At 30.0% G+C, this 13260-nt stretch overlaps 1 protein-coding gene across 2 annotated transcripts in view; it reads right to left on the bottom strand.

Moving 5' to 3' along the window:
- LOC134700238 (protocadherin-9-like) overlaps positions 1-12491 on the bottom strand; it is a 52133-nt gene extending 39642 nt beyond the window's left edge. For both annotated transcript variants that reach the window (XM_063561597.1, XM_063561599.1), the window contains exon 1: positions 12325-12491. The gene's annotated coding sequence lies outside the window, so the exon portion shown is untranslated. The remainder of the gene's footprint in view (positions 1-12324) is intronic.
- Between the last annotated feature and the right edge of the window lie 769 nt (positions 12492-13260).

Below are 13260 nucleotides of genomic sequence, written 5' to 3'. Positions count from 1 at the left end.
CTTTTCATCGACGGGAATTCATGCTATAGTCTGTTTCCTATTTGTATTTATTTCTATATCTAAATCTAGGGTGGGCTCGAATGTCGACAAAGTATGAAAAGAATGCAACGTTTTTGTGGTATCTACTGTTTTTATCGGAAAGAGCATGTATTTATCTTGAATTTGAAGGTACATTTTGGTTTTTAACCTTAACGACCGTGTCTCAGTTACTGTTCTAGCAAAAAGCTAATTTCGTGAAAATTGGCCAAAAGGGTCCCTAAGCAAATACCAACGATTTAGTTAAATTGCAAAGTAGAAAAATTAATCTTGGCATTGAATATCGTAGTCTAAGAATAGTTTCATTTGCCAAAGTAGAAATATCATCATATTTTCAACATTTGGAAAAACTATAGTCTGTTTCCAAAACGTCTTTTTTCGAGAAATGGTTTCATATCTAGCCATTCTTCAAAATTCGATGTAGCTTTTCCATATCAGAACGGTTTTGTCGACAATATGATCAGTGCTGGGTGACCTTCGAAAAATTAGGCCAATAAATTAACATTATCTTCATGTCTCTTTGACCAGTACCGTATTTGGTGAAAAAATCAGTTCCAATTTTAGGCCTGATCGGCGGACAAAAACTAATTCTCCAAATTCAGAGAGTGATCAGATAATGTTTTGAAGATATGATATCATCTAGATAGACGCCAGCGCAACTTTTGGCGCGGGCGCTTAATTTTCGGAAATTTTTTTCACTACCGTATAGGTTACAAGAGCGCAATTATTTGTTTACGTTTTACCGGCAAGTTGTTTACCCCAAGATGGTACTCAGAATAGAATCCTATACGGCTTCTGATTGGTTGATACAGGATTGGAATTACATTTAATCGAAAGCTTATATAATTAGGTTTAAAAATTGCCGAAAATCATATTCACATTTTACGAAGTATAGAAAATATCTTCAATTTCTGCACGTCGGAGCCATTAAAAATATGCCTTTTTCATTAAGCGAAAAAAGTAGACGATTTTTTTCAACTGCATTTTAGGTCAATTTGAGCCGCATGACCCTATATTTTTTTTTGGTTGTAATGCAAAACTGGCATTTCTAGTAACAGGAACTGCCACTCGTTTTTCCCTAGTTGGTGTAGTCTTCGAGAAAAAAAATACGGAACACTAGTGGTATCCTATGGAAAATGCATTACGAATAATTGCGCTCTTGTAACCTATTACAGTGCTTCAAAATTCCAATCCAGGTAAAATAACCAAGGGAGATCAATCTGTGATAATTAAGCAATTGGACAACTTAAGTTGAGCCTTTTGCCACATTCCTGTGGCTTTTCAATCATTTTTAGCTTTTTTTTTTAGCTTATGTGTTTCTAAATTAGCTTATAACACACACATCACCTCTTTCAGCTATTACACAACATATAGCTTCTTAAGTCCAGTCAATTTTTTACATTGGGCCAATATTTTATTCAAAAAGCATAACAGTCTATTTCCTTTTGTACAACTTTCTCTTAAACCACAGTCCACAAATCATCTGAAACACGACTTCCTTACAAGATAATAAAGATAAATTCCTTTTCTTCTCTCTTAAATAATATTATTTAAGTGACCAGTGACAATCTAAATGTGACAAGATGATTCTCCCTAAATGTTGCTAACTTATTGGTAGGTTTTATTTCAATATAAGTTTCTTGTGTACAATTTGGAAATGAGTATGGCTTTCATTATCACTGAACTAGTATATATTTGTTTAGGGGCCAGCTGAAGGTTGCCTCCAGGTGCTGGAATTTCTCCCTACATTGAAGACATGTTGGTGACTTTCTGCTGTTGTTTTTTTTCTATGGTCGGGTTGTTGTCTCTTTGACACATTCCCCATTTCCATTCTCAATTTTATCAAAAGTATCCTATGACAGAAAAAGTCCTTTTCTTTATTTACATAAATCATGTTAGTTTCTTTATTGAAATGTTTTAGATTTGTTATTTTGGCCCTTTTCTCTATAGTTTGCTCTAGCAGTATGGAAGTTGCTCATTTTTGAAGCCCTATGGTGTAACCTAATCATTTGCTAACTTTTACATTATTAGGAATCTCAGTTCATCTCATTTGCAATCACCTTGCATCTTATTCCTATATTTTCCTTAAAATGGCTCAGTTTTTAAAAACACTTTAAAATTAAGGCACATTTTTACGATGAGCTATTATAAAATAAAAGAAAACAAATCGTAGGTGACCTTTCTTTACAGCTATTTATTTGGTCATCTTGTAGTTATGGATCAGAAAGTTTAATTTTTTAATGCAGTTCTACTGGAAACACAAAACCATAATTACAATTTGTAATAATTAAAAAAGTGGGATTATTGCTAGAAATTCAATATTTGCTCATTAAATATATAAATCCTTAGTTACAATAACTCAATACTATAGATTAAAAAAGCAAACAGTAGTTTATGAAAACATATGTTACTGGCATGTAAAAATTGCATCAGAATTTAACCATACTGTTTTTGTGTTGCTATCTTAAAAGAGATACATTTCAGTAAAACCATATATAATGATGGATGTTTAAATGTCTTATTTACTTCAACTGGGTTGGTTACTGCAACAAATTTTAGTCAAATATGATACTAATTATGCCAAGAGGCAGTTTAACCAGTGCTTTAATATATGCTTCAAGCTATTTTTGGCTTAGAATTGTAACGTTTCACATTTAGGCTTCACCTGATATAATGTTTATTTTGGAAACAAGTTCCCTTGTTTGAAATGCTCTAAATTTGATCATGTTACTAAGGGCCCGGCCAGACTCAGAAACAGACGATCCAAAAATAAATCCTCTATGACATCAGCACAAACTTTCTATTTTATAGATTGGATCTTCATTTCCTGTTTTTGGATGTTACAGAAATGAAGATCCAAAGATCTGACCTGCTTTGAAAATTCCGGTGAATTAGAACTACCAAGTCAATTAGCAGCGATCGTTAATCTTGTTATAAGATGAAAGGACCTTTAGTAGAAGTGTTAATTCTGCTTTGTTTGGATTAAAAGCTTTGAATCACACCAGTATATAAACTAATGCAAGACTGTCATGCAATGTCCTTGGTTAATTGGATAGCTTCGTTTAATGAGTCACAAGGTGCAATTAATTATTCACAACAATATATTTAAAATTCCTCATATTTACTGAGTGGCCAATCTTAAACATCCTACACAGTGAAGTTTGTTAAATTCGATGTAGTTACAAGAATAGACAACAATGTTGATAAGTAAAACAGTGCAATATCTTTTTCATTTTTTTGTCAGCCCTCGCTTCTTTATTGGTTGTATACCCTTCACATCTCTCTTTATTTTCTTGACCCTGAATAGATATTAAGGTTCAATGCAAGTTTTTTTATACTTTGTTAAAAGTTTTTAATAATGTGCACATTTTGAAATTCTAACTTTCATGCATTACATGATTTATATATTCTATAAAATTAAATATAACAGAAATTTAAATTATTATATAAATAACATAAATCATGCGGATTTAAAACAAGCATTATTGTCTGTCTCATTAAAAAAATATAAAGATAAACTTTTTAGAATTCAATTTAAACCTTGTTATCATTTTCCCCTGAAGAAATAATAAAAAAATCTTTCCATTTGTCGCCAAGCCCATTAGCATCAGTCCAGTATGGACATCATCAAGATCTGACCAGAAACCAATTAAATCTTATCAAACTATGTAAGGGCATTATTTTTATGGCTTAGACAAAGATATGTGATTATGAGGTCATGTTTTTCTAATCAGGGGGGCCATGTAAAACATAAAGTGCCCATAAAAAGTGACATATCTTGTCAGCCTTTATGGGCCGACTTCCCTTTGAAGATAGACACCATATCAAGGCGTCACGGTTGATTGCCTAAATAGATGATCATCACTTAATTTATCAAACCTTTTTTTTCCTACTATTGATTGATGGAGTTTTTGCTAAATCACTGCTACTGTATGGTTTTTAGCAGGCCAATAATATAAGGGAAAACATGACCATTAAAATCTCATCTTCTTGTCACAAATAAGATTGATAAATGTAGAAATTATTGGCCATCAGACATAATACTAATAGTATTTTGTGGAAATTATAATTATATTAACAAGTCTGATGAGGATAATGTCATTTTGTGTCACATAATTAGGGCATTAATCAACACTAATTTTATTCTTGATAAAAAATAAAAATAAAATAAAAATATTGACTAATTTATTATAGAGATATAGCAGTACACAGTGTAAATGTAAAAGAACAATTTTAGTGAGTAAAAAGTTTAAAAGTGCTACAAGACACCTTTCAATTTGATCAAACAAGAACTTTTCATTTAGCACATTACAAATTTTAAAGTGATTAAACTAAGCAAATTACTCTTTGGTGGCAGCAGTGGACCAAACTAGGTTTGGAAGGACAGATTATGAATTACAATCAAAAGCATGAATAAAAAAGAAAAAGAATGATTATACATTTACTCGATCATTCTTACTTTACATGTAAAAATTTTGATATCTTGGTCAACTATTTTTTCTGTTGAAACCATCTGTGTTACAAACTGTTGTGCTGGCTTACAATTTCCAACACCTGTTGAGAGTTAATACAGTACAGAACAATTTAATCAATAAACGTTTGTATTTATACAATTATAAAAATACTATAAGAATATATTCTTTATTGTATTATATTTTTCATATTTCACGACAAATTGCACAATTAGTTTACTTTAGTTCAAACCGTATTTCACACATACTTGATTTAGCAGCAAAGGTGTCAATAACATCTTAAATTTTAGCTGAGAAAAAAAGATCTGCAATTAAATTCATCTGCTTGACCAGAAATAAGCTAATTAACCCAAATTTTAAATTTAGACCATTAAATCAAACACAAAAGATCCCATTTTTAGTACACAGCCTGATAATATTAAAAGAAAGAATTCTATTAACTTTTTATGATTCAAATTCCACGGACGAAATTTTTCGTTCATTTAAAGACATAAAATTCAGAAATTTGATCATGTAAATAATTTGGCCAACAAAGTCGACAAAAAGTCAGGAGTATAAAACAGCTTGACCGGTCCTGTTCGCTTGATTGACATTAAGAATTTTTAATACTGGACATGGAATGAATAATCATCGAATGTGGAAATGAGCCTTCAATAAAAACATGAAAATTTAGTTCAACATAAAGCATTGAACATGTGCTTAATTGGACCCTAAAGATAAAGTTATTTTTTACTGCGGAAATGAATGCCCAACTTTAATAAGTAGAATACAGTAGATTAATACTTAAATGAAAATATAATGCTTTGAAACATAACTGGGCAGCCAATTAGAAGTTTCAATCTCTAAAAGTGAGCGAGTAATTTCATATTTAAATCAAGAAACACATTTTTATTTCAGCAATCGTTTCCGAAAGTTATCCATTTGACTATTGCATAGGAATGAAACACTCAAGGAGATGTAGTATAATGATTGCCAACAAGACCACTATCTACCGAGTCAAAAATTTATGGATGCAACTTTAAGTCACCATACAGCCATCAATAATTAGCAAAATAATGCCCTTAAATAAGCTACGATAAGAAATTTCGATCTCAGAATTTCTGAAGATACATTAGTATCATTATTAATTGCTGCACAACTTATTGTATTATAATACAAAGTCATGATTACAGGATAAGTATATATTTCAATCAGAATGCCTACTTCATATAGCACTTTAGTAGCTGTCTGTATGTTCTCTAGAGAGAAAGTCAAGTTCTTTCATTTGATCAATCTTTATACAACATTCCCTGTTTCATTCGAGTAAAACTGGTCCCAAGACCACACTTTTTTTCACACTTTCATCTTTACTAAGGGTATTTCCCAAATGTAATAGCAGTCCTATAAATAGTTGATTTTTATTTCATTCATGTGGAAATTGATAAAACTGCACCAAAGTCCATAATTATAGAATTAAGCTATTTTATTTGCAACGTCCCTTTACACAATTTTCTAATAAATTTCTCTCTTTCTTCATCTGTTCATCAAACAAATCGGTAATAATTTTATGTTAGGAAGACACCCTTCATAAATTATTGATAATTGTATGGGATTAATTAAACCAGGCTGTATTAACTGTAGCCCTATAACTAGCTATGCATGAAGCAATGGTATATTAGGTAAAGAAACCAAGGGAAACAGTGTAACTAAAAGAATCGATAACTTACTCACAGAAATCAAAGAAACAATCAAAATACTTTGACCAAAATAAAAAGTTATGCAAGTTGTTTCCTAAGATAATGCTACAACACTCTATTATTTTTTTTAAGATCTTTAATAAGGGAGGCAAAAGATACTAAAGGGACAGGCCATCTGACATAAGTTGAAAATAAACTGGCATGATGCCATGGTAAAATAGAGTTATCAGATTTAAAAGCCTGATGATCCTCTAAAAGGAGCATCCTTTAGCATTGGAACTAACGTCCATGTCTTAAAGCTAAATCTTAGATCCCAACATCAGATGTCTCTTAGATATTATTTAGGCTTTTTACATCAGGAATGGAGCTGGGTGTAATGTAAGAGAGACAGCAAACCATCAATGAAAGTTAAAGCATTTACAGACATCCTTAGGCATGTTGTTTTGCATTACATTTTCAAAAAAAAAATCCATTTAAAACATAATAAAATTTCCCCTTAAATTCCATAATCTTGTTCCGTTAAAAAATAAACATTTATTTTTACCTGGAAATTGTGTTCTTTGTTTCTCCAAAGTAAAATCCATCATTATAATCGGTTGTTTACACGATCATATGATCAATGTACATTAATAGGTTCCTAATGTCATCGAAATTGACAAGGGTTAATTAATGGACAAACAATGTTTAAAGACATAAGAAAATCATGTTTAACAAAAGTTAAGTCATCGGTTAAACATTCAAGATTGATTTCTGGCATAATGTCTACAAAATTTATTTAGTCTTTGACAGATATTTTAAAATATGTAATTCATCTTTCATATTACTTAAGTTTATAGAATATTTCAAAATTTATTACTTTTTAATTTTGAAAGTACTATAGTTTTATTACATGGGTGATTTATATGAATTTGTGATTTTGATTGGCAAGACTTCAATATTAAATTTTATTTCCGCATAAAATACAACAGCATCCATAATATATGCACATACAATCAGTGACAATGTCAACACAATGCAAAAAAAAAAAAAACCTGAGAAAAGAGAAAAGCAAAATATAACTCTTTAATTTCATGATAGATTGTTGGTTGTTTTAAATATCCAGTGGCAAATATTTCATGAATGTTAAGGACAACATAATTTCATGGTTGTAGCATGTATTTTCTAAGTCAACAGATGATATTCTGCTGCTTTATTACATCAAATAACACTTCTATGCTTAGCACAATGTTTTGCATGTATAATTCAAAGGCTTTTTAAAATAATCCTTTAAAAACATGAAAAAAACTAGTAAAAGTTACAAGTGACTCTGTACAATCATGGTTCCAACAGAAAATGAGAAATCCATATATAGGTGAAGTATCTTTTATCTCCCAAGGTGTTTACTTAGAAAAACATGTTTGTTTTTCTATAAAAAGTTTATTCATTAAAAAAGAATGTTTTACAACAAGTCAAGTCTTCAATCATTGTAATCGATTGATTTTTCACCTTAATGATTGACTGCATGTAAGGTTTTATTTTTTTCAATCGATTTAAAAGTTACAATTTTGTAAAAAACAAAAAAACTAGATCTGTCAGAGAACTAAATAAAAGATACCTAAAGACCCACAAGTTTGGTTATCTCCCCTTTTTTTAAATACATTAGAAAAGAACTAAATTCATGTGTTCTACACTGTATAAAGTTTCATCAGTTCTTCTTGTTCATTAAGAGGAGATGTACATGAGGAGAAAAGACTGGAATGGGATTCAATGGAGACTTTAAAAATAGCTTTATTCTATCCAGCAATCAGTTGAGATATCATTTCAACTTTAGATGGTGAATCAATTGACTGGAACCAATGTCTGAGACTCTGTACTGAACACAATGAATATTGTTATCAGTCAATGTCCTCCCTTATTTTCAGTGATGATATAAACCTAAGATCAGTCTCTAATAGCCTTATACATATGACAGCCTTAATATTGATTGGTAGCCTATTGAATCCTATTCTATACATCTTGAAATCCACATTTGAGTGATTTTCTCACACTTGAATGCCTTTGATGTCCAGTGGTAAATGACCAATGATAAGTAAATTATATGGTCATCCTAGGTTAATCTTACAATGGTCAGTCATGGCTACAGACACATATTATAGGATTAATGGGCTGTTAGAGGTCTATACAATATTCTTTTATTCACATTCTTTTAGCTTTCATGTCAAAAATGTAGAAATTGGTTACTGGTATTTCAAAACTGAAAAGTTTTTGAAAAGATGAAAGGAAAAAATGTCCTGTTTAGCTTATAGTAATAAAGAATGTATGTAGATTGATGATTTATTAAGATATTTTTGCACATTTTGTTAATACTGAATTTCGATTTGCATATAAAATCCTCTTATATTGTGAGAAAAATGTTTTGTGAAAAACAAATGTATGTCCTGGGACAAGTTATAAAAGATATTTCTGCACAGTGTTTTAATATCTGCATAAAAAAAACTCTTTCTTTGTGAGAAAAGTTGCAAGAGATAAAACCATTACTATTAAAGGGAGACAATTTACCAAGAACCATAACATTATGTAAGGGAAGATAACTCTCATCAACTATACATTATCAAAAATGTCAAAGAATTGTTATTTTCGATTTCTATTGATTTAGGGGTGATAATTTGTACAATACTACAGGGGGATATTTTTTACAATACAACAAAGGTTTAACTTTTATCCTATCAAATTCATTATGTCAGATGAGATAATTTAAAAGAAACAAAGAACTTTGTTATATTTCAAAATCTGACATATATCTTAGTAAGGTCACTGACTCAATTAGATTCATATTTGGACCTTTTGTCCAATTTTCCAACTTATAATAACTAGCATTTTTGCAAATTGAGCCGATTCTTAACAAGTGGCAATTGACAGATGTGGAACATGGCCTGTAGATTTAGTGAGAGTAATTAGAAAACAAACTCTGTGAGAACTGATGGATTTGTTACATTGATCCTTGTTTAGACAGAATTCATCTCAGTCATGTCAAAACATCTCAACTAAAATCGTGGTGGGAAACTAAATAAATATAATACCTCGTGCACATGGTGCAGTTATAGCCATAACATCAGGTTTTTCCAAACACAAGTGACCATTATGAAAAGCTATTTTCATTTTTACATTTTGCAACATTATGCATCATTTATGAAATGGAAGTTCTGATATTTGGAAAACTTTGTGTTGATTGCATCTTTATGATTTCTGAGTCATGAATTCATAACTTATCAAAATTGGCTGTTACAAAATTTCAGAATTTCTTTTAAATTAAGTCCTATTTTTTATAGGCTCTAAGCATCATGTTATGTCAATAAGTTTTGGACTTTTGAATATTTTGATCTAAAGCATAACTGAAGAGAAATTTATTTTCAAAATGTGCATCTGTTGCAGAAGACTAGTACTGTTAATATATTTTAAGTCTTTAGAGAATTGAAGAACTTCCCCTATTGTATAGAAACCTATCTCTTGTTGACGACTAACTGCTGCTTGACTCAAGATGTCTTGTGTTGTGTAGGCAAGTTACTGTCTTATTGAGTTAAACCCCACATCTCTTTTTAAATATCAAATGGTACAAAAAATCATCCTATCATGGTACATGATGATGCTGAGGTTTATTGGTGGGAATGAAACACATATCCTGGTGTTTAAGATCAAGTGAATTTTTTTTTTAAAGTCAAATATAATTGTATAAATGCACATATAAATGTGCATTAAGAGAAAAAAAAAGTACCTGCAGGATGTCTGGGGCTTGCAATAATCCCATAATTACCCAACTAGCATGTACTTCACCCCTATATTAAATCGGTAAATTGTAACATATGGCGAGCCTGTTATGAAATTATCCTGTCAAAATGGCTTTTAATACCCACATGCTGTTGCATAATTGATAAAGTACATCCTCAAAAAAGTTACTAAATTTCGGTATGTGGTCCAATATCAATTCCCTTTTATTTTTTGAAATGGCATTTTAAAATGCAGAAAAGCATTTTTCAATGTTTTTATGTATAATCTGAAACATGTGAAATAATTTTTGTTACTTTTAAAAAGTATCATATAATATTATCACACCATATGTTTTAAATGCTTGAAATGATAATGAATTTCTCACTGACTGACCTATATGCAACTTCAGTGTAAAGATGAAGTCAGAATGATTTATTAAGTTCATAGCTTTACGGATGATCCAGTGGCAAATATTACATGCAAAATAAGATCATGATAAAGATACAAGATAATAGATACATAATTTAAATGGTCAATCATTGTACAGCTAATTTGCAACAATATAAAGAAGTGTACATGTCTTTCAAAATTCTGCATCAGTGCCAAATTCAAGCATGCTCAGAAATATTAAAAGTAGACCCATTGCCACTCATTATATTACAAAGCTAACTTTAACCCTTATTTGATGTTCTACTTGACATTAATTTTTTTATAAAATGTGTTGCAGCAAAAAAAGAACATGAAGTAACAGATTGGAAGCACTAAAACAACTTGACAAAGCTGCACATGTCACTTTCATATTTTGTTATTTCTTAAGAATGATTGAAAGTTTATAATGGGTTTTAGAAGAAGTTTACAACTTTAGCTACATTGAAAAAATAACCAGGTCAAATGGAATCAATATTTGTCTTATGTTCCTCAGACTTTATACCAAGTTTTTTAAATGCTGCTTACCAATGCTATGATTTTCCTTAGATTCATAATATCTAAGGATACTTGAATTTGAATTGCCAAGATCCAAATATGTCAAAACAAACTTTATAAAGGATAATTAAATTTGAATAGCTATATACAATCCAGATATATTAAACAAATTTTACAGAAGCATTTACTATCTGTTGTTCAGCCAAAGCAATGGGCTTTTGAACAGAGGTGGATTTTGGGGAAAAAATTGGTTGTTAAAATAGGGAATCACTGAAGCGTGACTGGAGCAGGCCCCCTCTTAGGTCAGTCAGTGGGCCCCAATTTATGAAAATTTCTGGTTCCGTCACTGTTGAAAACCCATCTTCAGAGGTTGTGTTTACCTATTTTTCATTCATATCAGAAATTTTCATTCATATCAGAAATTTTCATTTATATCCCATTTATGATATAATTGATACTTAAAATGGAACTAAAAGTATCTTAATTGACCTTTCTTAAATCACCTTTAACCTCCTTTATCAACAAACTGTTTCAAATTGTTTATAAATTATTTCCAGTTCAAAACTATAATAATCTTGAAACAGAACACTATAGTAAAAAAGATTCAATAACTTTAACATTAGCCAGCATATTGATAAACAATTTAGCCTTTTATTTAAGCTTTCCTGATCAAAATGTTTTTTTCAATAATGGAAAAAAAATGTTCGTGGGAATTTTTAAGTAGGGTCATATGGAAACTATCCAGGAAACTTTTGTTGGATAGTATATAACATTACAGTTATTTATATTGTTAAATTACTCTAATTATAATTTGTAACATTGCAAAAGTGTTTCAGATAATTGTTTTATAACAAGGGTGACATTTTGAAGTGGTATTGAAAAATTGTTCAAAAATATGAATTCTAAAGATTTAAAAGTAAGTTTTGACTTACGAAAGAATTTTGCAGCGATTTTATTTCCTTTCAAATTCTAATTAAAAAATCTTTTCTCTCGTTAAAACCTATAACATCTTTAGCATCTCGAAAAATGCCATCTTTGCTACTTTAAATCACCGAAACGAAATAAAATCCATTTAACATAAATTGGATTAAAATTTACTTTTCATTTCTAAAACATTCTATTTATCATGAATACATAATACATCTTATCAATAAGTGAAAAATATTTTTTGGATTCCTTTAGACCTGTGTGAATATAAACTCAGTGACATATTCGACATTTAACAGTTATTTCTAACTTGTATCTATCAGATACCTACATGATAAAATATCTACAATCTGTCTGATCGGTAATAAATACATAAATTTCAAATTAAGATAAAATATAAGCACAGTGGGATTTATTCAAGCATTAAAGTGATACCCCTTCACAGCAGTACCATATTTTAAAACTTGAGCAAAGAATATTGATGCATTTTGAAATTGACAATTTATCTAATTTCAACTGAATTAAAATTTCAAATTCAAACTTACCAAATTGATTGTGTTTAAAATCCTAAAATTTGTCCTTGTTTAAAACACAAACAGAAAATTTTACTCCACAAACAACCACAAAAGTGAATTCAAACTGTGAACAGTAGTTCAGGATAGAGTTGTTCCTCAGAAATATTAAGCTCCTCCCACCTCATGATTACATGTCAATCAATCAATTTCTTCAAAGTGAAATGGATTATGTGTATTCCAGGAACTGTTGGAGAACAGATTAGAAGCTTTGAAAAGTATAATAGTGAAATTAATCATTTTAAAAAGGGAGAAATGGGGCTGAAGATGTGATATTATGATGTATCTTTCAATTTATTGATTTAAACTGATCTTGCAATTTCCAATTTTGAAAATATCATGGATTTGTATAGCTATGTAGACTTGACTGTACAAATCCTTGAAAATATTTTATTCACTTTTGTCAAAAATTCAATATTGGATATTTTTTTTGTGTTTACATAATAAAAAGAAAAGCTGGAAATTTGTACTTTCAAATAAAATAATCAATGATTTTTTAAAAGAAAATCACAGATATAAACAATATTCTTATGATTAAATTTTGCAGGTCCTTACCTGATAAAACTACATGGAACAGCAAATGAAGAGAATAGATATGGGATAAACATCTACCAGACAGCAAACTAACAATAAACAAATAGACTTGATTCTTCACAAACAAGCACGTACTTCAATAAGTCTCAGTATCTAGAAAATGTATTGCCTTACAGACTGAAATAGCCTATGAACATGAAAAATATTAGAAAACATGTACAAAAATAGAACCCCAGTCAATCTTATACACAATGGCAAAATTTTAACAAACATGATAATTGTCTTTATAGTCTATAAACCAATTGTAGTTTGGACAAAAGGTAATTGGTTGAACCACATAAGTTTCCATATTTGAAAAGTTAGATAATAATGCCT

This window comes from Mytilus trossulus, unplaced genomic scaffold (assembly GCF_036588685.1).
Source record: "Mytilus trossulus isolate FHL-02 unplaced genomic scaffold, PNRI_Mtr1.1.1.hap1 h1tg000128l__unscaffolded, whole genome shotgun sequence".
NCBI classification, from domain to species: domain Eukaryota; kingdom Metazoa; phylum Mollusca; class Bivalvia; order Mytilida; family Mytilidae; genus Mytilus; species Mytilus trossulus.
Note: the sequence above shows the minus strand (reverse complement) of the source record. Positions and strands in the feature narration are given on the sequence as shown.